Source organism: Grampus griseus (genome assembly GCF_964374135.1).
Source record: "Grampus griseus genome assembly, chromosome: 11".
Taxonomy (NCBI): domain Eukaryota; kingdom Metazoa; phylum Chordata; class Mammalia; order Artiodactyla; family Delphinidae; genus Grampus; species Grampus griseus.
Genome location: NC_139005.1, coordinates 25870761 through 25892145, shown reverse-complemented (window position 1 = coordinate 25892145; position 21385 = coordinate 25870761). Strand labels below are relative to the sequence as shown.

General features: G+C 41.0%; 1 protein-coding gene across 2 annotated transcripts in view; it reads right to left on the bottom strand.

Annotated features, from left to right (window-relative positions):
- RESF1 (retroelement silencing factor 1) overlaps window positions 1–17525 on the bottom strand; it is a 38541-nt gene extending 21016 nt beyond the window's left edge. For both annotated transcript variants that reach the window (XM_082666606.1, XM_082666607.1), the window contains exons 1-2: window positions 17473–17525; window positions 16031–16123 (exon numbers count right to left, since the gene is read on the bottom strand). The gene's annotated coding sequence lies outside the window, so the exon portion shown is untranslated. The remainder of the gene's footprint in view (window positions 1–16030; window positions 16124–17472) is intronic.
- Window positions 17526–21385: the final 3860 nt, after the last annotated feature.

Below are 21385 nucleotides of genomic sequence, written 5' to 3'. Positions count from 1 at the left end.
CAGAAGAAACATATAGGACAAAATATACCTTCTTGTCAGCAGGGTCAAGTAAAGGATGACAGATCCAGCAAGCAGTTAAATTCAGAGCCATAACTACAGTCTAAAAAATGTACACAAGAGGGTTCTAATCAGGAAACCATGAGAAATCATGACTAATAGGATGAGGTATTCGGGCCTTTGCCCAAGGACACAGCTCCAAGGACATCCACTCCCAAAGTCAGCAGCTGCTGAGTTTCTAAGTGTCCCTAGATTAAGATCTTCCATTGGCCTGTAGTTATACTGAAGATGATGGCAACAGTCTGGAGTAAATTAGATTAATGGTTTCCGAGCGCCCCCTACCCCCATGATCAGTACTGTCTTCCTTCCCCACCAGCATAGGGGAGCCATTCAAGTTCTGCTGGATGAGAAGGAATGCCCACCATTCAGCTGTAAATAATCCCGTGCTCTAAGCCACGCTAGCCACAACACTTTGCCCAATGACATGATCATATAGAAGGAAAATGTAAAAACTGATAGAAATTGTAGCAGTGAATCTTTAGGAGCATAATGAAAGAGTGACCTACTGAAGATGAATTTCTGTCATCCAATAAACATCCTTCAACTACTTCAACTAAAGTAACATGTAGCAAGAAACTGAATGCAGAAGCAGATGTAAGAATCCAACTATTAACCAGACATTAAAGAGATTTGCAAAAATACAAAACAATGCCACTCTTTTCACTAGTGTTTTGTGTTGTTTTGGAAAACATTTATATTAACATGTAAGGATTTACTGCGGTTTTTAAAATTATTATTCATTTATTTATTTTTGGCTGCATTGGGTCTTTGTTGCTGAGCGCAGGCTTTCTCTAGTTGCGGCGAGTGCGGGGTACTCTTCATTGCAGTGCGCAGGCTTCTCATTGTGGTGGCTTCTCTTGTTGCGGAACACGGGCTCTACGCATGCGGGCTTCAGTAGTTGTGGCACATGGGCTCAGTAGTTGTGGCTCGCGGGCTCTAGAGTGCCCGCTCAGTAGTTGTGGTACATGGGCTTAGTTGCTCCACAGCATGTGGGATCTTCCTGGACCAGGGCTCGAACCCGTGGTTCCTGCATTGGCAGGCGGATTCTTAACCACTGCGCCAACCAGGGAAGTCCTACTGTTATTTTTAAATAAAATAGTTTTTAAAAATTCCTGTTTCAGTCTTTAATGCAGTAAATGTTGATGTAACCTACATAAACAAATGTTCTTTAGGGTCTTTAAGAATTTTTACTGTATATAATTGCTTCCTGAGACCATGTGTTCCTGCAGTCTCCAGCTGCAGAGAAAGCATGTCCATGCAGCTCTCAATGGAGGGAGAATCTGGAAGCACACACCTGACTTCTATGGACTTTGCCTATGCACATCTTCTTCCTGTTGGTCCTATATTGTATCCTTTGTGGTCATAAACTTTAGCCACAAGAATACAAAAAGAGAGAATACTAAACTCAGGAATAAGGACATTACTACCAACTTTACATTTAAAAAGAGACACTATGAACAACTGTATGCCAGTATATTCAGATCATTTGGATGAAAAGGACAAACCCCTGTGATACTGTAATTTATAAAAAGAAATACATTATTAGGTCTTCATCCCCATTTCTGGCACAAAGCTCCTAAAACCCTCGGATTTTCCTTAGTGAGAGTGATAAAGGTGTCTTGTTATGTCACTGAGGTGACTTTCTGACTGCACCTAAGGATGGAGGCTGGGTGCCAGGAGAACCAACCAGATGATTTTGTAACACAGCAGGACCCTATGGGGCCTTCCTGCGACAGGCCTTCCCCCATATCCTCTGCTTTAGCTCCTCTCTGAAGTACCTAGATAATAGTATTTGATGCAAATTTCCTGAGTTGTTGGACAAACTACATGATGATCATGAGCACGTATCCCCAGGCCTTCTGGAACCGAGGGACTGATAAGGTTAACCCCTGTGACCCCACCCTGCTGCCTCACCATCAGCCAATCAGAGAATTGTGCGCAAGCTGATCACATACCCTGAGAGCCCCGCCCCAATCACCTGGCCTTTAAAAATGCTTTGCTGAAACCCTTCAGGGAGCTCAAGACTTTTCAGGGCATGAGCCTCCTCATCTCCTTGCATGGCCTTGCAATAAACCTTTCTCTGCTGCAAACTCTGACAGCTCCAGGAGGGGAGAGGAGCTGGAGGTTGAATCAATCATCAATGGCCAGTGATTTAATCAATCATGACTGTGTAAAGAGGTCTCCATAAAAACCTCAAAGTACAGGGTTGGGGAGCTTCAGGGTTGATGAACACATGATCTGGGGAGAAGTGGCATGGAAGCTCCACATCCCTTTCTCCCATGTACTTCACCCTACACATCTCTTCCATCTGGTTGATGATTCCTATTGTTAAAAAAAAAAAAAAAAAAAAACAGGCCCTAGGTTGGAGCCACTTGCCCCCAGGACAAAAAACTAAGATTTAATTGCAGTTTCAAAATCTCCCAGGACTTAAATTTCTGGAATTTCCTTGTCAGAACTAGTGAGGTAACCTTGCCTGAAACAATACTTTCTCTTCTTTTGCTAATAACCTCCTTCTCTGGCCCCGGTTTCTATAAAAGGCTTCCATTCTGTACAGCTCCTCGAGCTCCAATTTACTCTCAATTCATGAATTGTTGAAAAAAGCCAATTAGTTCCTCAAATTCACTCAGTTGAGTACTGTGTAACAGTATCCTTTAATATCCTTTGCAATAAACCAGTAATCTAGTAAGTAAAATGTTGCTCTGAGTTCTGTAAGCCTCTCTAGCAAATTAATTGAACAGAGGGGGGGTGTCTTAGAACCTCTTACCAATCAATCAGAAATACAGGCATCAACCTGGGCTTGAGACTGGTGTCTGAAGTTCAAGGAGAGGGCTGGGGACAGACTCTGGGAGGGCTCACACCAAGGAGTACTTCCCAGAACTTCTGCTGCCAGTATCCTTTTCCCCACGATGAAACAGCGCCACCCCCAGCCTCTGCAGGACACCCTCCAATACTAGCAGACATTGAGGAGCTGCCAGGGTTCCTGTTGAATTTCCTGAACACAGTGGACCAGCCAGTGGCCGTGGGGTCCAGAGTGGAGAGGGGATTAAGAGCGCTACTTAAAGGAGCTCCAGAGACGGGCGCGAGCCGCGGCGATCAGCGAGGACCCCAGAAACGGGCATGAGACGCTAAGGCTGCTGCTGCTGCTGCTGCCACCAAGAAGCCTGTGTACGAGCACAGGTCACTATCCCTACCTCCCCTCCCGGGAGCCTGTGCAGCCCACCACTGCCAGGGTCCCGGGATCCAGGAACAACTTCCCTGGGAGAATGCACAGGGCACCTCAGGCTGGAGCAACGTCCCGCTGGCCTCTGCTGCCTCTACAGCCGCAGACTCGCCCTGCATCCTAACCCCTCCCTCCTCCTGGGCTGAGTGCGCCAGAGCCCCCGAATCAGCTGCTCCTTCAACCCTGTCCTGTCTGAGCGAAGAACAGACACCCTCCGGCGAACTACACGCAGAGGCGGGACCAAATCCAAAGCTGAACCCCCGGGAGCTGTGTGAACAAAGAAGAAAAATGGAAATTTCTCCCAGCAGCCTCAGGAGCAGCGGATTAAATATCCACAGTCAACTCGATGTACCTGCATCTGTGGAATACCTGAATAGACAACGAATCATCCCAATTTGAGGAGGTGGACTTTGAGAGCAAGATTTATTATTTTTTCCCCTTTTCCTCTTTTTGTGATGTGAGCCGTGTGGATGAAAGGCTCTTGGTGCTGCAGCCAGGAGTCAGTGCTGTGCCTCTGAGGTGGGAGAGCCAACTTCAGGATACTGGTCCACAAGAGACCTCCCAGCTCCACATAATATCAAACAGAAAAAATCTTCCAGAGATCTCCATCTCAACACCAGCACCCAGCTTCACTCAATGACCAGCAAGCTACAGTGCTGGACACCCTATGCCAAACAACTAGCAAAACAGGAACACAACCCCACCCATTAGCAGAGAGGCTGCCTAAAATAATAATAAGTCCACAGACACCCCAAAACACACCAACAGACGTGGAATTGCTCACCAGAAAGACAAGATCCAGCCTCATCCACCAGAACACAGGCACTAGTCCCCTCCACCAGGAAGCCTACACAACCCACTGAACAAACCTTAGCCACTGGAGACAGACACAAAAACCAATGGGAACCACGAACCTTCAGCCTGCAGAAAGGAGACCCCAAACACAGTAAGAAAAGCAAAATGAGAAGACAGAAAAACACACAACAGATGAAGGAGCAAGGTAAAAACCCACCAGACCTAACAAATGAAGAGGAAATAGGCAGTCTACCTGAAAAAGAATTCAGAATAATGGTAGTAAAGATGATCCAAAATCTTGGAAATAGAATAGACAAAATGCAAGAAACATTTAACAAGGACCTAGAAGAACTAAAGATGAAACAAGCAATGATGAACACCACAATAAATGAAATTAAAAATACTCTAGATGGGATCAATAGCAGAATAACTGAGGCAGAAGAATGGATAAGTGACCTGGAAGATAAAATAGTGGAAAGAACTACCGCAGAGCAGAATAAAGAAAAAAGAATGAAAAGAACTAAGGACTGTCTCAGAGACCTCTGGGACAACATTAAACGCACCAACATTCGAATTAAAGGGGTTCCAGAAGAAGAAGAGAAAAAGAAAGGGACTGAGAAAATATTTGAAGAGATTATAGTTGAAAACTTCCCTAATATGGGAAAGGAAAGAGTTAATCAAGTTAATCCAAGGAGAAACACGCCAAGACACATATTAATCAAACTGTCAAAAATTATATACAAAGAAAACATATTAAAGGCAGCAAGGGAAAAACAACAAATAACACAAAAGGGAATCCCCATAAGGTTAACAGCTGATCTCTCAGCAGAAACTCTGCAAGCCAGAAGGGACTGGCAGGACATATTTAAAGTGATGAAGGAGAAAAACCTACAACCAAGATTACTCTACCAAGCAAGGATCTCATTTAGAGTTGATGGAGAAATTAAAACCTTTACAGACAAGCAAAAGCTGAGAGAGTTCAGCACCACCAAACCAGCTTTACAACAAATGCTAAAGGAACTTCTCTAGGCAAGAAACACAAGAGGAGGAAAAGACCTACAATAAATAACCCAAAACAATTAAGAAAATGGGAATAGGAACATACATATCGATAATTACCTTACATATAAATGGATTAAATGTTCCCACCAAAAGACACAGACTGGCTGAAAGGATACAAAAACAAGACCCATATATATGCTGCCTACAAGAGACCCACTTCAGACCTAGGGACACATATAGACTGAAAGTGAGGGGATGGAAAAAGATATTCCATTCAAATGGAAATCAGAAGAAAGCTGGAGTAGCAATTCTCATATCAGACAAAATAGACTTTAAAAAAAAGGCTATTACAAGAGACAAAGAAGGACACTACATAATGATCAAGGGATCGATCCAAGAAGAAGATATAACACTTGTAAATATTTATGCACCCAACATAGGAGCACCTCAATACATAAGGCAAATACTAACAGCCATAAAAGGGGAAATCGACAGTAACACATTCATAGTAGGAGACTTTAACACCCCACTTTCACGAATGGACACATCATCCAAAATGAAAATAAATAAGGAAACACAAGCTTTAAATGATACATTAAACAATATAAACTTAATTGGTATTTATAGGACATTCCATCCAAAAACAGAATACACATTTTTCTCAAGTGCTCATGGAACATTCTCCAGGATAGATCATATCTTGGATCACAAATCAAGCCTTGGTAAGTTTAAGAAAATTGAAATTGTATCAAGTATCTTTTCCGACTACAACGCTATGAGACTAGATATCAATTACAGGAAAAGATCTGTAAAAAATACAAACACATGGAGGCTAAACAATACACTACTTACTAACGAAGTGAGCACTGAAGAAATCAAAGAGGAAATCAAAAAATACCTAGAAACAAATGACAATGGAGACACGATGACCCAAAACCTATGGGATGCAGCAAAAGCATTTCTAAGAGGAAAGTTTATAGCAATACAATCCTACCTTAAGAAACAGGAAACATCTCTAATAAACAACCTAACCTTGCACCTAAAGCAATTAGAGAAGAACAAAAAAACCCCAAAGTTAGCAGAAGGAAAGAAATCATAAAAATCAGAGCAGAAATAAATGAAAAAGAAATGAGGGAAACGATAGCAAAGATCAATAAAACTAAAAGCTGGTTCTTTGAGAAGATAAACAAAATGGATAAACCATTAGCCAGACTCATCAAGAAAAAAAGTGAGAAGACTCAAATCAGTAAAATTAGAAATGAAAAAGAAGAAGTAACAAGTGACACTGCAGAAATACAAAAAATCATGAGAGATTACTACAAGCAACTCTATGCCAATAAAATGGGCAACCTGGAAGAAATGGACAAATTCTTAGAAATGCACAACCTGCCAAGACTGAATCAGGAAGAAATAGAAAATATAAACAGACCAAGCACAAGCACTGAAATTGAAATCTTCCAACAAACAAAAGCCCAGGACCAGATGGCTTCACAGGCAAATTCTGTCAAACATTTAGAGAAGAGCTAACACCTATCCTTCTCAAACTCTTCCAAAATACAGCAGAGGGAGAAACACTCCCAAACTCATTCTACGAGGCCACCATCACCTTGATACCAAAACCAGACAAGGATGTCACAAAGAAAGAAAACTACAGGCCAATATCACTGATAAACATAGATGCAAAAATCCTCAACAAAATACTACCAAACAGAATCCAACAGCACATTAAAAGGATCATACACCATGATTGAGTGGGGTTTATTCCAGGAATGCAAGGATTCTTCAATATACGCAAATCAATCAAGGTGATACACCATATTAACAAATTGAAGGAGAAAAACCATATGATCATCTCAATAGATGCAGAAAAAGCTTTCAACAAAATTCAACACCCATTTATGATAAAAACCCTGCAGAAAGTAGGCATAGAGGGAACTTCCCTCAACATAATAAAGGCCATATATGACAAACCCACAGCCAATATCGTCCTCAATGCTGAAAAACTGAAACCATTTCCACTAAGATCAGGAACAAGACAAGGTTGCCCACTCTCACCACTCTTATTCAACATAGTTTTGGAAGTTTTAGCCACAGCAATCAGAGAAGAAAAGGAAATAAAAGGAATCCAAATTGGAAAAGAAGAAGTAAAGCTGTCACTGTTTGCAGATGACATGATACTATACATAGAGAATCCTAAAGATGCTACCAGAAAACTACTAGAGCTAATCAATGAATTTGGTAAAGTTGCAGGATACAAAATTAATGCACAGAAATCTCTGGCATTCTTATACACTAATGATGAAAAATCTGAAAGTGAAATCAAGAAAACACTCCCATTTACCATTGCAACAAAAAGAATAAAATATCTAGGAATAAACCTACCTAAGGAGACAAAAGACCTGTATGCAGAAAATTATAAGACAGTGATGAAAGAAATTAAAGATGATACAAATAGATGGAGAGATATACCATGTTCTTGGATTAGAAGAATCAACATTGTGAAAATGACTCTACTACCCAAAGCAATCTACAGATTCAATGCAATCCCTATCAAACTACCACTGGCATTTTTCACAGAACTAGAACAAAAAATTTCACAATTCGTATGGAAACACAAAAGACCCTGAATAGTCAAAGCAATCTTGAGAACGAAAAACAGAGCTGGAGGAATCAGGCTCCCTGACTTCAGACTATACTACAAAGCTACAGTAATCAAGACAGTATGGTACTGGCACAAAAACAGAAATACAGATCAATGGAACAGGACAGAAAGCCCAGAGACAAACCCACGAACATATGGTCACCTTATCTTTGATAAAGGAGGCAGGAATGTACAGTGGAGAAAGGACAGCCTCTTCAATAAGTGGTGCTGGGAAAACTGGATAGGTACATGTAAAAGTATGAGATTAGAACATTCCATAACACCATACACAAAAATAAACTCAAAATGGATTAAAGACTAAATGTAAGGCCAGAAACTATCAAACTCTTAGAGGAAAACATAGGCAGAACACTCTATGACATAAATCACAGCAAGATCCTTTTTGACCCACCTCCTAGAGAAATGGAAATAAAAACAAAATAAACAAATGGGACCTAATGAAACTTCAAAGCTTTTGCACAGCAAAGGAAACCATAAACAAGACCAAATGACAACCCTCAGAATGGGAGAAAATATTTGCAAATGAAGCAACTGACAACGGATTAATCTCCAAAATTAAAAGTAGCTCATGCAGCTCAACAAAAAAACAAACAACTCAATCCAAAATTGGGCAGAAGACCTAAACAGACATTTCTCCAAAGAAGATATACAGTTTGCCAACAAACACATGAAAGAATGCTCAACATCATTAATCACTAGAGTAATGCAAATCAAAACTACAATGAGATATCATCTCACACCAGTCAAAATGGCCATCATCAAAAAATCTAGAAACAATAAATGCTGGAGAGGGTGTTGAGAAAAGGGAACACTCTTGCACTGCTGTTGGGAATGTGAATTGGTACAGCCACTATGGAGAACAGTATGGAGGTTCCTTAAAAACTACAAACAGAATTACCATATGACCCAGCAATCCCACTACTGGGCATATACCCTGAGAAAACCATAATTCAAAAAGAGTCATGTACCAAAATGTTCATTGCAGCTCTATTTACAATAGCCAGGAGATGGAAGCAACCTAAGTGTCCATCATCGGATGAATGGAAATAGAAGATGTGGCACATATATACAATGGAATATTACTCAGCCATAAAAAGAAACGAAATTGAGTTATTTGTAGTGAGGTGGATGAACCTACAATCTGTCATACAGAGTGAAGTAAGTCAGAAAGAGAAAGACAAATACCGTATGCTAACACATATATATGGTATCTAAGAAAATAAAAAACGTCATTAAGAACCTAGGGGTAAGATGGGAATAAAGACACAGACCTACTAGAAAATGGACTTGAGGATATGGGGAGGGGTAAGGGTAAGCTGTGACAAAGTGAGAGAGTGGCAGGGACATATATACACTACCAAACGTAAAACAGATAGCTAGTGGGAAGCAGCCGCATAGCACAGGGAGATCAGCTTGGTGCTTTGTGACCACCTAGAGGGGTGGGATAGGGAGGGTGGGAGGGAGGGAGACGCAAGAGGGAAGAGATATGGGAACATATGTATATGTATAACTGATTCACTTTGTTATAAAGCAGAAACTAACACACCATTGTAAAGCAATTTTACTCCTATAAAGATGTAAAGAAAAAAAAAAAAAGGAGAGGGTTGGTCCTGGGAACCTCCAATCTGTACCCAGTCAGAAGCACAGGTGACAGTATAGGCTTGTGCATGTGAAGTGGGGGGTGAGGCAACTTGTGGGACTGAGGCTTCAACCTGTGGAATCTGCTGGCATTTCTGGGTAGATAGTGTCAGAACTGAGTTTGTAACAGGTAAGAGCCAAATCTAACTACATGTTGGATCTGGTTCTTTTACTTTATTTAACCTTTGCTTTCCACTGCTTTTTTTCACTAAAAGGATAATGTCTATACATAATGGCCTGTCTCAGGGAACCCTACCCCTGAATGTTAAGTGTCCAGACCCTGTCCACCTGTGGATGGCTGCAAGAAAGAAGAAATTAACACATCCCCTCCCTGAGGCTTGCCATTCCAGGGGATATTTGCAAAACTTATGGCCTTTTTACTTCACTTCCTCATCTCCCCGTCTCTGTTCTATGAACGAAACTGGCATCCAAATCCCAACAAGATGGTTTTTTTGAGACACTAGTCTGCCATCTTTTCCATCTGCCGGCTTTCGGAATTAAGTCATATTCCTTCCCTCAACACCTCGTCTCCCGATTTACTGGCCTGTCGTGCAGCAAGTAGAGGGAGTTTGGACTTGGTAACAAGTTGAATTGTAGGACACCCAACTGATGTCCCCAGAGAACTGCTTGTTGGTAGTACGGTGGGGATCCCCCCACACAAACACACACACTGGAATTGGGTGCAGAGAATCCCAAAAGACACACTGACCAAAAATGACTCAAGAAGATACAGGAAATCAGAACAGACCCATAAAGAAATTGAATTAGTAACCAAAAAACAACCCAAAAAGAAATGGTTAGGCCCAGATGGCTTTCTGGTGATTCATGCCAAAAATTTAAACATTTAAAACCCACTCTACAAACTCTTCTAAAACATAAAAGAGGGAATACTTCCCAAATCAATTTTGAGGCCAATACTAAAATCAGAAAATAAATAAATACATAAAATCACAATAAAACTACAGACCATGGGCTTCCCTTGTGGCACAGTGGTTGAGAGTCCACCTGCAGATGCAGGGGACATGGGTTCGTGCCCCAGTCCGGGAGGATCCCACATGCCCCGTAGCGGCTGGGCCTTTGAGCCACGGCTGCTGAGCCTGCGAGTCCAGAGCCTGTGCTCCGCAGTGGGAGAAGCCACAGCAGTGAGAGGCCCGCATACCGCAAAAAAAAAAAGAAAAGAAAAAAAGAACTACCGAACAATCTGTTATGAATATAGATGCAAAAATCTTCAACAAAATACTAGCGAACCAAATATAACAGCATATAAAAGTAAGTATATGCCATGACCAACTGGTACTTTCCCAGAAATGCAAGATTGATTTTTTTATTTTTTATGTTGAACCAATGTCATATAACACATCAACAGAATAAAGGACACAAACAACATGATCATCTCAAGCACATGTAGAAAAAGCATCTACTACGACTGAAATTAAATGCATCCTAAAATCCAACACCCTTTCAGATAAAAACACTAAAACTAGAAACAAAGGGGAACTTCCTCAACTGGGTAAAAGACATCTACAAAAAAGCCACAGCTTTAAAGCCTGTTTTTCCCTTTACAAGATCCGGAACAAGACAAGGATATCTGCTCTTGCCACTTCCATTCAACATTGTAGGAGGGGTTCTAGCCATGGCACTTGGCAAAAAGAAAAAAAATAAAAGACATCCAGATTGGAAATTAAGAAATAAAACTACCTCTACTTACAGATGGCATCATCTTGTATACAGGAAGTTGTAAGGAATCCAACTAATAAAAAACTAGAACTAGTTTGACTAGGTCGCCTAGTACAAGCTCAATATACAAAAACCAAATTTATTTCTATACAACAATCTAGAAAACAAGTCCATTTACAGTAACAGCAAAAAGAAAGAAATACTTTGGAATAAATTTAACGAAAAGTGAAAATTGTACACTCTGAATATTTCAAAACATTGCCAAAAGAAATTAAAGACCTAAATAAATGGAAACACATCCCACATTCATAGACTGGAAGATTTGATACTCTCAAGGTGGCACTACTCCTCAAATTGGTCTACAGATTCATTACAACCCTTACCAAAGTCCCAGATGTCTTCTTTGCAGAAATTGAGAACCTGACCCTAAAACTGATTTTGAGAAAAAGTATAAAGTTGAAGGACTCACACTTACCAATTTCAAAACTTTAAACTACAAAGCTAGAGTAAACTGCTACAGGCTCTTTGGTGGGGCCTTATGCCAACGGGTATTTCCCAGAACTGCTACTGCCAACGTCCTTGTCCCCGTGAGCCACAGCAACCCCCCCCAACATCTGCAGGAGAACCTCCACTACCAGCAGATCTTAAAATAGTAATTGCAAATTAATAAGAAGAGCTACCACTGAGCAAGGCCGCACATCACACTGGGAGGCTTTTTAGCTTTTTTGCGCTCTCTCTAATGGTACTGATGATCTTGCAAGGCTTCCTTCCTTGTACCTTGAACCTCTGTGGTTTCCAGTGATGCTGCTGCCCATCTGAAAGGACCTGATGAGAAGGGGAAGAGCCAGCAGTCACACCATCGGGACACTCAGGCAAAATATGGAGATACTCACATGGCAAAAAACTACAGCCTCCTTCCAACAGCTATGTGAGTGAGCCATCTTGGAAGCAAATCCCTGAGCCTCAGTTAGGCCTTCAAAAACTGTATGCAGCTCCTGCCAATATCTTGACAGCAGCCTCATGAAAAGCCCTGAGCCAGAACCACTCAGCTAAGCCATTCCCTGATTCCTGACCCATAGTAGTAACTATATGAGATAATAACTATTTGCTGTTTTAAGCCACTAATATTTGAGGTAATTATGCAACAACTAATTATAATAACTAATACCAATGGCTAAAAAAACCCCCCAAAACTAGAGTAAACAAAGTCATGTGGGACTGAACTAGGATAGACAATGATCAATGGAATAGAATCCAAAAACAAACCCTCATATATATGATCACTAGGAAGAAACTAGAATCCAGAATATATAAAGAACTTTTACACCTCAATAATATAAAAACAACTTGAATTTAAAGTTAACAGAGGTTTTGAATAGACAGGTTTTCCAAAGATATACAAATAGGCAATATGCACAAAAAGATGCTCAACATCATTAATAAAATCACAGGATGCCACTTAATGCTCACTATGATAGCTACAATCAAAAAGACAAGTGTTAATAAGGATGTGGACAAACTGGAACTCCTATGCATTGCTGTTACTACTGAGAATGTATATGGTTCATCAAAAACAGTCTGGCAATTTCTCAAAAGGTCAAAAATAGTTACCATATGATATGACAGAAAAATTCAACTCCTAGATATATACATACACGAATTGAAAATGTATGCCCATACAAACACTTGTACATGAATGCTCACAGCAACATTATTCAGAGTAGCCAAAAAGTGGAAACAATCCAAATGTGTGTTAACTGATGAAAGGAAAACAAAATGTGGCATAACCATACAATGGAATTATTACTTGCTAATAAAAAGGAATGAAATACATACATGCTTATCATGAATCAATCTTGAAAACATCATGCTAGGTGAGAAAAGAGTCATAAAAGATCACACATGACATCATCTATAAGAAGTGTTCAGAATACACAAATCTAGAGACAAACTAGATTAACGGTTGCCTGGAGATGCGTGGGTTGGGGGAGAATGGAGAGTATAGAGAATATATGGAGAATATAATGAGTAGAGATTCTTTTGGGGGGCAAGAATATGTTCTAAAAGTGATTGTGGTAATGCTTGCACACTATGTGAATATATGCAAAACCACTGTACACTGTAAGTGAATAAACTGAATTATATGAATATGATATATGAATTATATCTGTAAACTACAGTTTAAAAAAACAAAACATTTCCCAGTTGTTAGCACAGACATGGGCACATGACACGATAAGCACTAATATAATTATAGACCTGGCAGAGCAACCAGACAAAAGACATGCTCTGTGCAAGTTGAAGCTGACTGGCTATATACCTGGAGATGTTAGGGCTACCCAATGAAGGGGGAACTGTGCCTGAGAATGAAGTCAATGCCAAAGAAGACAGCAGAACTTCAAGACAGTGTCTCAAGTCTTTAAAACTTGCTTTCAGATTCAAATGTTGGATCCAGCCAAACCTGAAAGTCAAGCCACATGAACTTTTTTTTTTTTAACACCTTTATTGGAGTACAATTGCTTTACAATGGTGTATTAGTTTCTGCTTTATAACAAAGTGAATCAGCTATACGTATACATATATCCCCATATCTCTTCCCTCTTGGTGTCTCCCTCCCATCCTCCCTATCCCACCCCTCTAGGTGGTCACAAAGCACTTCGCTGATCTCCCTGTGCTATGCGGCTGCTTCCCACTAGCTATCTACCTTACGTTTGGTAGTGTATATAAAGTCAATTGTTACTCTCTCACTTCGTCCCAGCTTACCCTTCCCCCTCCCTGTGTCATCAAGTCCATTCTCTATGTCTGCGTCTTTATTCCTGTCCTGCCCTTAGGTTCTTCAGAAACATTTTTTTTTTAGATTCCATATACATGTGTTAGCATACTCTGACTTATTTCACTCTGTATGAGACTCCAGGTCCATCCACCTCACTACAAATAACTCAATTTCATGTCTTTTTATGGCTGAGTAATATTCCATTGTATATATGTGCCACATCTTCTTTATTCATTCCTCTGTCGATGGACACTTAGGTTGCTTCCATGTCCTGGCTATCGTAAATAGCGCTGCAATGAACATTTTGGTACATGACTCTTTTTGAATTATGGTTTTCTCAGGGTAAATGCCCAGTAGTGGGATTGCTGGGTGGGATGGCAGTTCTATTTTTAGTTTTTTAAGGAACCTCCATACTGTTCTCCATAGTGGCTGTATCAATTTACATTCCCACCAACAGTGCAAGAGGGTTCCCTTTTCTCCACACCCTCTCCAGCATTTATTGTTTGTAGACTTTTTGATGGCCATTCTGACTGGTGTGAGGTGATACCTCATTGTAAGTATCACCTACATTTGCATTTCTCTAATGATTAGTGATGTTGAGCATCCTTTCTTGTGTTTGTTGGCAATCTGTACATCTTCTCACATGAACTCTTAAGTTATGTGATCCAATAAATTCTCTTTGGGGGCTTAAAAAAGTTTGCGTATGATTTTTTGTTTCTTGAAACCTAAGCGGACAATATAATTTCTTTAACCACAATTTTAACTACAGGTTAAGATTTTATTTACAAATGAAGTCTTGTAATTTAACACATCTCAAGAAAATCTTAGTGACTGTCATTAATCTCTGCAATCACTTGAGACATTTACCTCAACAGGCTAGGCTCTAACACTGCCCTTCAATTTACAAGCACACTTAGGATATCAAGCATAGACACACTACATAGCTGTTTGTCAACAAAGCACTTAGAATTCTTCAAAGGTCCACAAGATTACATTTCTTTTTTTAAGATTGTACCTTTAGGGCTTCCCTGGTGGCGCAGTGGTTAAGAATCCTCCTGCCAATGCAGGGGACACGGCTTCGAGCCCCGGTCCAGGAAGATCCCACATGCCGCAGAGCAACTGAGTCGTGCACCACAACTACTGAGCATGCGCTCTAGAGCCCACGAGCCACAACTACTGAGCCCGCATGCTATAACTACTGAAGTCCACGAGCCTAGAGCCTGTGCTCTGCGACAAGAGAAGCCAGCGCAATGAGAAGCCATAGCCGCAACTAGAGAAAGCCTGCGCAAAGCAACAAAGACCCAACACAGCCAAAAATTAATTAATTAATTAATTAAAAAAATACGGCTGCAGGTAAAAAACAGAGTTGTGTCTGGTACTTCCTTACAAAAACAGAACCTCCAACATCATCTACAGTCAAGGGTTTAATCAACACAAACTCGATAAATTGATTTAGCACTTAAATGAGCAAACTGAATCTCCTGTAAGACAGTTAATTTTCTTAGGCCATAAAATATATTTCTTCTCATGACAACAGTTAAGATTTATTAAGCACCTACCATTTACCAGGAGCTCTTCCAAGTGTGTTCTATCTACCAAACTCATTAACTTATCACAACAATCCTGCGAGCTAGGTACTATGGTTACCCCCATTTCACAGAAGATGAGAAAACTGAGGCAGAGAAGTTAAATAATTCTCCCAAGGTTGCAGAGATGGCAAGTGGTAGAGCCAAAATCTGACGCTCAGCAGTCTGACTGCAGGGACCATGGTCTTAATCATTACAGATTTCCTAACACTACTTGGAGTTTACAGGATGGAAGCCCTGAAATGACCTCTTTGGCTTTATAGGTTTATATTTCAGGGAATGGTTCTCCCAGAGTTCTGCTCTGTGCTGCCTTCCTCCAACCCCATGTGCCACATATGATGAATTTAAAAAATAAAATAAACAAACCATGTAGAGAATAATGTTAAGTAGACCTCTTCCTCAGTAACTTAGACCACAGTCACCTCACCATCATCTTCTATTCCTTTTCTTGCAAAGATGAACAGCTGAATTCTCCATGCTATGCCAACCATATTTCTCAAGCTTTGACGTCAAATCCACAGCATCCTATAGTTTAATATTTAACCAATGCTGATTCAACTTAATAATTTTGTTCCACAACAGATAAATTAGAGTAGACTACTTAGAGGAGACACGCTTACCTTTAAATATGATATTACTCATTCATTACTGTATATGTTCCCATTTCCTTCCAAACGTGTCAGTATCACTCCACAGTGTTTACTTCTTTGGTCCTAGGAACAGCAAGAAACACTTTATAACTGATAATAATTTAATATAAAACTTAAATATATAATATATAACTTAATACGAAAATTATAGTTGAATTTTATTTATATAAAGTTCACATTAAGTTTGTAATAAAAATACACACTAATCTGTTTACTTGATACGACATTGCTGTGCAAACTGTTCCTTAAGGTTGCACCAAAAGCAAACTAAGTTTACCGAATTCTTATTAAGAAGGCAAAGTAACAGAAACAAACTGGGTCTGCCTTAAAATACCGTTCACTTTTTAAGTGATAATTCACGTGCGCTCCTCCTGGGCCACTATTATTTTATCACGCTAAACAACACTTTAACTTAATTCTTTATTCGATTAGTAAACAAGAAGCCAACTATACAGTAAAAAAAAAAATAAGTAAAACCTTAACTCATGCATAATAATACTAAAACTTAACTGTGGTTTACAGCTAACGCATTAATCAGAAAAATCCCCAAACAAGCTCTGCGACCCGCCTATTTAAATGCACCCAAGCTCATCCCCATCACTTGCTGTTCTCTTTATTTTGATTACAGGCACTAGAAGTATTACAAATTGTTTTCAGTGAAACGATTCTCCGGAAGCTTGCTGAACTCAGGATCCTAAGGTCATCTGCTTAGGGAATTCGCGTCCCTCGAGAACATCTAAAATCTGTACGCATTTGTGCATTTAAAAATGCCTCGAGGGACTAACTATTGCAGAGGAACAGAAAACGTCTCCGGCACAAGCGCGTTCGCGGGCCACTTGGAGATGCAAGCGAAGCAATTCTGTTTCGGGAGGTTCTGCATAATGGGGGTGGGGAGGAAGAAAACACTAGAAAAATAAATGCAAAACAAAGATCTTTTTTTCAAGCCAGCGACAGGAAATCAATAACAACATAAGCCACTCTCACATCCAGCCTAACCAATCGCCTTGGAATTTAACAAAATGCGTCCTCGCAGTCTGCACCCGCGACCTCTACGGTGAAGAGTAAGGCGATCCACAGAAAACACACGGCGAGGCGCCGCCCTCTGGGTCAGGCTCTGAGTCCGCGGCTCCTCCGGGCCGGCCCCGCGCCGTGGGAGGGCAACAAGCCGAGCCCAGCGGGCCCGCCCAGCTCTGGGCGGCGGCCAGCGGGGCGCGTTCACCGTGGGCCCGAGGCCCGAGCCCCCGGAGCCCCTGCAGCCGCCACTCTGTCCCCGCCACAGAACAAAAGCGCTCACCGCCGCACGCCCAGCCCCGCCCGCAGACGCCTGGGCTCCCGGTGCCCCCAGCCCAGCCAAGACCAGAGAAGATGTGCGAGTGCCGGCCGGGAACCAAGCCCCCCCACCCCCAACTCACCAACGAGCACACAACCCAGCCAGGGCGAGCGGAGGAAAACGCAGCGCCTGGCGGCCCCAGAGTTTAAGTCAACTCGGGTCCGCCTCCAGGGGCGGGTCGAGTTGGAGGCCCGGCTCCCGGAACAGTACAACCCCTCCCCGGGCGCAACGGCAGCTGCGAGACCCGGTCCCCGGCGCCGGGGTCCTAGTGCCGATCGGATGAAGTAGCGTCCGGGGCCAGCCCCGCCCCCCAGTCATCTCCCAAACTTGCAAAGCTAGTTCACGTATCTGAGGAAGAAAACTCCAGCAGTGGCTCTCCGCCTTTAACTTGCATCAGATTCTTTCGAAGGATTTGTTAAAAAGGGACTGAAGAGCACCATCTGCAAAATTGCCAATTCAGTAAGTCTAACTCCGGGCTGAAAATTTCTAACAAGGGGGAGCATCCATTAACGCAGAGAAACCTCCTAAAAGAAAAGGAAATAGACTTTTTTTGCTGGGGGATTTCTACAGGAGAAAGTTGTGAAAATTAATAAAGGGAAACCTCACCAAAATAGAGTTGGGAGGCCAGAAGGGGGAGCTCTCATGCAGTACAGTACCACTCCCAGTCAATTACAGAAGGAATTGTCAATTACAGGCCCCAAAGAGCAAGATGTACATTGCAGTTCATACAAGAAACAGACTACCCCAGCAACTCAGCCAATGAGAAACTGTCATCACCCTCACTTTTCACCATGCACTTTCCTTCATAAGAACCCCCCCAAAATTCCTCCATTTTCTCTATAAAGTAACTTTCCTTTGTTTGTTGGACTTGCCTATAGCTTTTGCTATAGTTTGCTTGACCCAAATTGCAATTCGGTCACCAAGTGCAAAGTGATACTGCTTGCCCCATGACAGGCCAATAAATCGAAAGACCAGGTGTTGGGGTAAGGAATAGCGACTTTATTCAGAAAGACAGCGGTCGGAGAAGATGGCAGACCAGTGTCCCAAAGAAACATCTTACCGGAGCTAGAATTCAAGCTTCTTTTAATACTAAAGGGGGAGGGGGTGTGGTTGGTTGTTGCAGACTTCTTGGTGCAGGCCAGACCCTGGAGGGGATGTGAGCATCCTTTCTTCTTGTATCTGTCCACAAAGGTCTGATCACCATGTTCCTGTAAACCTCCAACAAGACAAATGTTATTCTTTGTTCTGCAACTGTTTATCTCTATGTAAATGAAAAGTCTTAAACCTTTAAAGGTCAAACCCAGAAGGCAGAGCCTTGAGAATGGCTATCAAGTACATTTCAGACTCTAGGCAACATTTTTTTGGACAAAGGTGTAGAACCAGCATGACTAAGCACAGGCAATGTGGCAACAGAGCGCAAAGGTTAGAGCTAAAGGTATCAGGTTTGTTCTTCTCTGTTACAATTCCTCTGCTATTCCCGAAAAAAACCATTTTTGCTGGTAAAATAACTTTTATTTTTAAAGTCAACAAAGTAAACAAGGGAATCCAATCTGAGTGAATAAGAATGAGAAAGGGCAGAGTTGGTTAGTTCTTGTAATATGTAGGGCAGGGTAGTCCTTTGCCCTCTTGAGGTGGAGATCATGGCTCTGCACTCACTAGACATACAACTTTGGGGAAATCACTTAACCTGTCTCTGCTCAGTTTTCTCATCTGTAAATTGAAAATAACACTAACACTTACCTCATAGGATCGTTGAGATAGTTACATGAACTAATACATAACTAAAAGCAGCTCCCAGAACATGGGGTGGTGTCCTTGGCTCAGATATGGGGTTTTCCAGAGCCTAAGCCACACAGGTCAGCAAACAGAAGTGAATGCAAGAAACAGGGAGTTTTGTTGCAAGAAAGTCTGACATGAACCCCACTCCTATATAGCCTAAGGATGGCTTAATGCCCAGCAAGATTTAATGCCCAGGAAGCTACAACTCATTCTGAAATGAAGCGGCTGATCTCTCTGCTGTGTATCCTTGCCCCTGTTTGTGCTGACTTTCTCCTGTCTCCTTTAGATGAATAAAGCTTGTCTGATTTTCCAAAAGTGTGGTCTTTCCACCACTCCTAAAGTACAACTGACATTTGTCAATATAGCAGGCCTGAAGGGTCACCAGCAAGGGGACTTGCAAGGGGAGGACACAATCTCTAGAACCTGAAAGTTGTTTAATCAGGGGCTGGACTTTAAGTTGCCTTCTCTTTAAGGTATTTATAATTCAGTATGCTAAACAAAGAAACTTGTTATCCAACTGGTCAGGCTGGGGAAAGATTCCCCAAAAGATTAGATTGTTCTATGCTATGTCCCCTATCATAAATTACAGATCCTCTCTCTGTGTTTCATAATATTCAAAAGAAAGTCTCTCTTTAGTCAAACTACTTTGGCTATAGATGCTATCTCAATCTTTCAAGAGCATAATACTTAGCCTCAAGGCTTGTTAACTCCTAAACTTATAAAACATGTTTTAGAAAATTGCATGACATCATTAGCATGTCTATAGTAAGAAATTTGTACGAAAGATGCCTAGTATTCATTTAAGAGGTAAATGAGGTCATTGGTTTTCTTTTTCTTTTCTTGGTTGTCCCCTATATTCTGTTTCTCCTTCCTGCTAGGTACAAGGTCACTTAACTGGAGAGTACATTCCCCAAGCCTCCCTTGCAGCTAAGTATTGCCACATTTCAGTTCTTACAATGACATATGAGCAAAAATGTTGTATGCAACTTCTGCCTGAAGGAATGTCTTACCCTGAAATTCCTCTTTCTCTACTTGTTTATATTGGAATATAGATATGGCAGTAACCTGATTTCAACCTTAGAAAGGAAAACTATTCCTGAAGGCAGGAATTCTTTTTTTTTTTCTGGTGATTTAAATCTCTTTGGCAGTTTGGTGGAGCCCATAGACCCCTTCTTAGAATAATGTTTTAGAATGCTTAAAATAAAACATATAAGATTACAAAGGAAATTAATTCAGTATGAAAGTTATAAAAATATTTTTAAAACAAATGTGTGATATGATAATATGTGTTTCTTTATTAACAAAATAAATAAGATCTAGTAGCAGATCTAATAACAACTGTGATTTTGGAAGTGATGGACATAAATGACATTTCAAGATTATCTGCATAATATAAGAATACCTTACCTGTGATTTTTATGGTGAAAAATTTATTGTTAATACAGCTATATTTCTGTGTCTTTGTTGCCAACATTTATAATTGAAGGAAATGGTACACTTCAAAAAAATGTTAGTGAAAATAGAGTTAATTGTTTTGCCATCCAAATTCATGGTATTCTTGAATTCTATCCATGGATATGGTAGGCATAAGTTTGGCCCCTGTGACCTTCACCTCCGGGTGTTACTCCATGGTTATGTTACTTACATACAAAAGGGACTTTGCAGATATAACTAAGATCACTAATCAGCTGACCTTAAAATAGGCAATTTAGCCTGAATTATCTAGGTCTTGGTGGGCCCAGCATAATCATATGAACCTTAAAACCCAGAAGATGAAGACAGGAGAAGAAGCCAGAGAGATGTGGCACAGGGGATAGTCTGAGAACGAAAGCATGAGAAGAGCTCAACTGTCGCTGGCTTAAATATAGAGAGGGCCACATGGAAAAGCATGAGAAGGAAATAAATTATGCCAACAACCTGAATGAGCTTGAAAATGAAACTCTGTGAGATAATAAGGAGGTGTTGTTCAAGCAACTCAGTTTGTAGTAATTTGTTGTGTCGGCAACAGAAAACCAGTATAATGGACTCCAAGTTATAACCTCTGCCCAAGGGAATGTTTAAGGAACAAAACAGAAGTAAACCGGGTCCTGAAAGTTCTGTAAAGAAGAGCTCTCCACCAGCAGGGATCACCTAGACTATTACTGAGAGAGAAGTAAAGTTCTATCTTTTATAAGTTGATTAAAGCTCTGGTTATGAAACAGTACTCGTTTATGTGA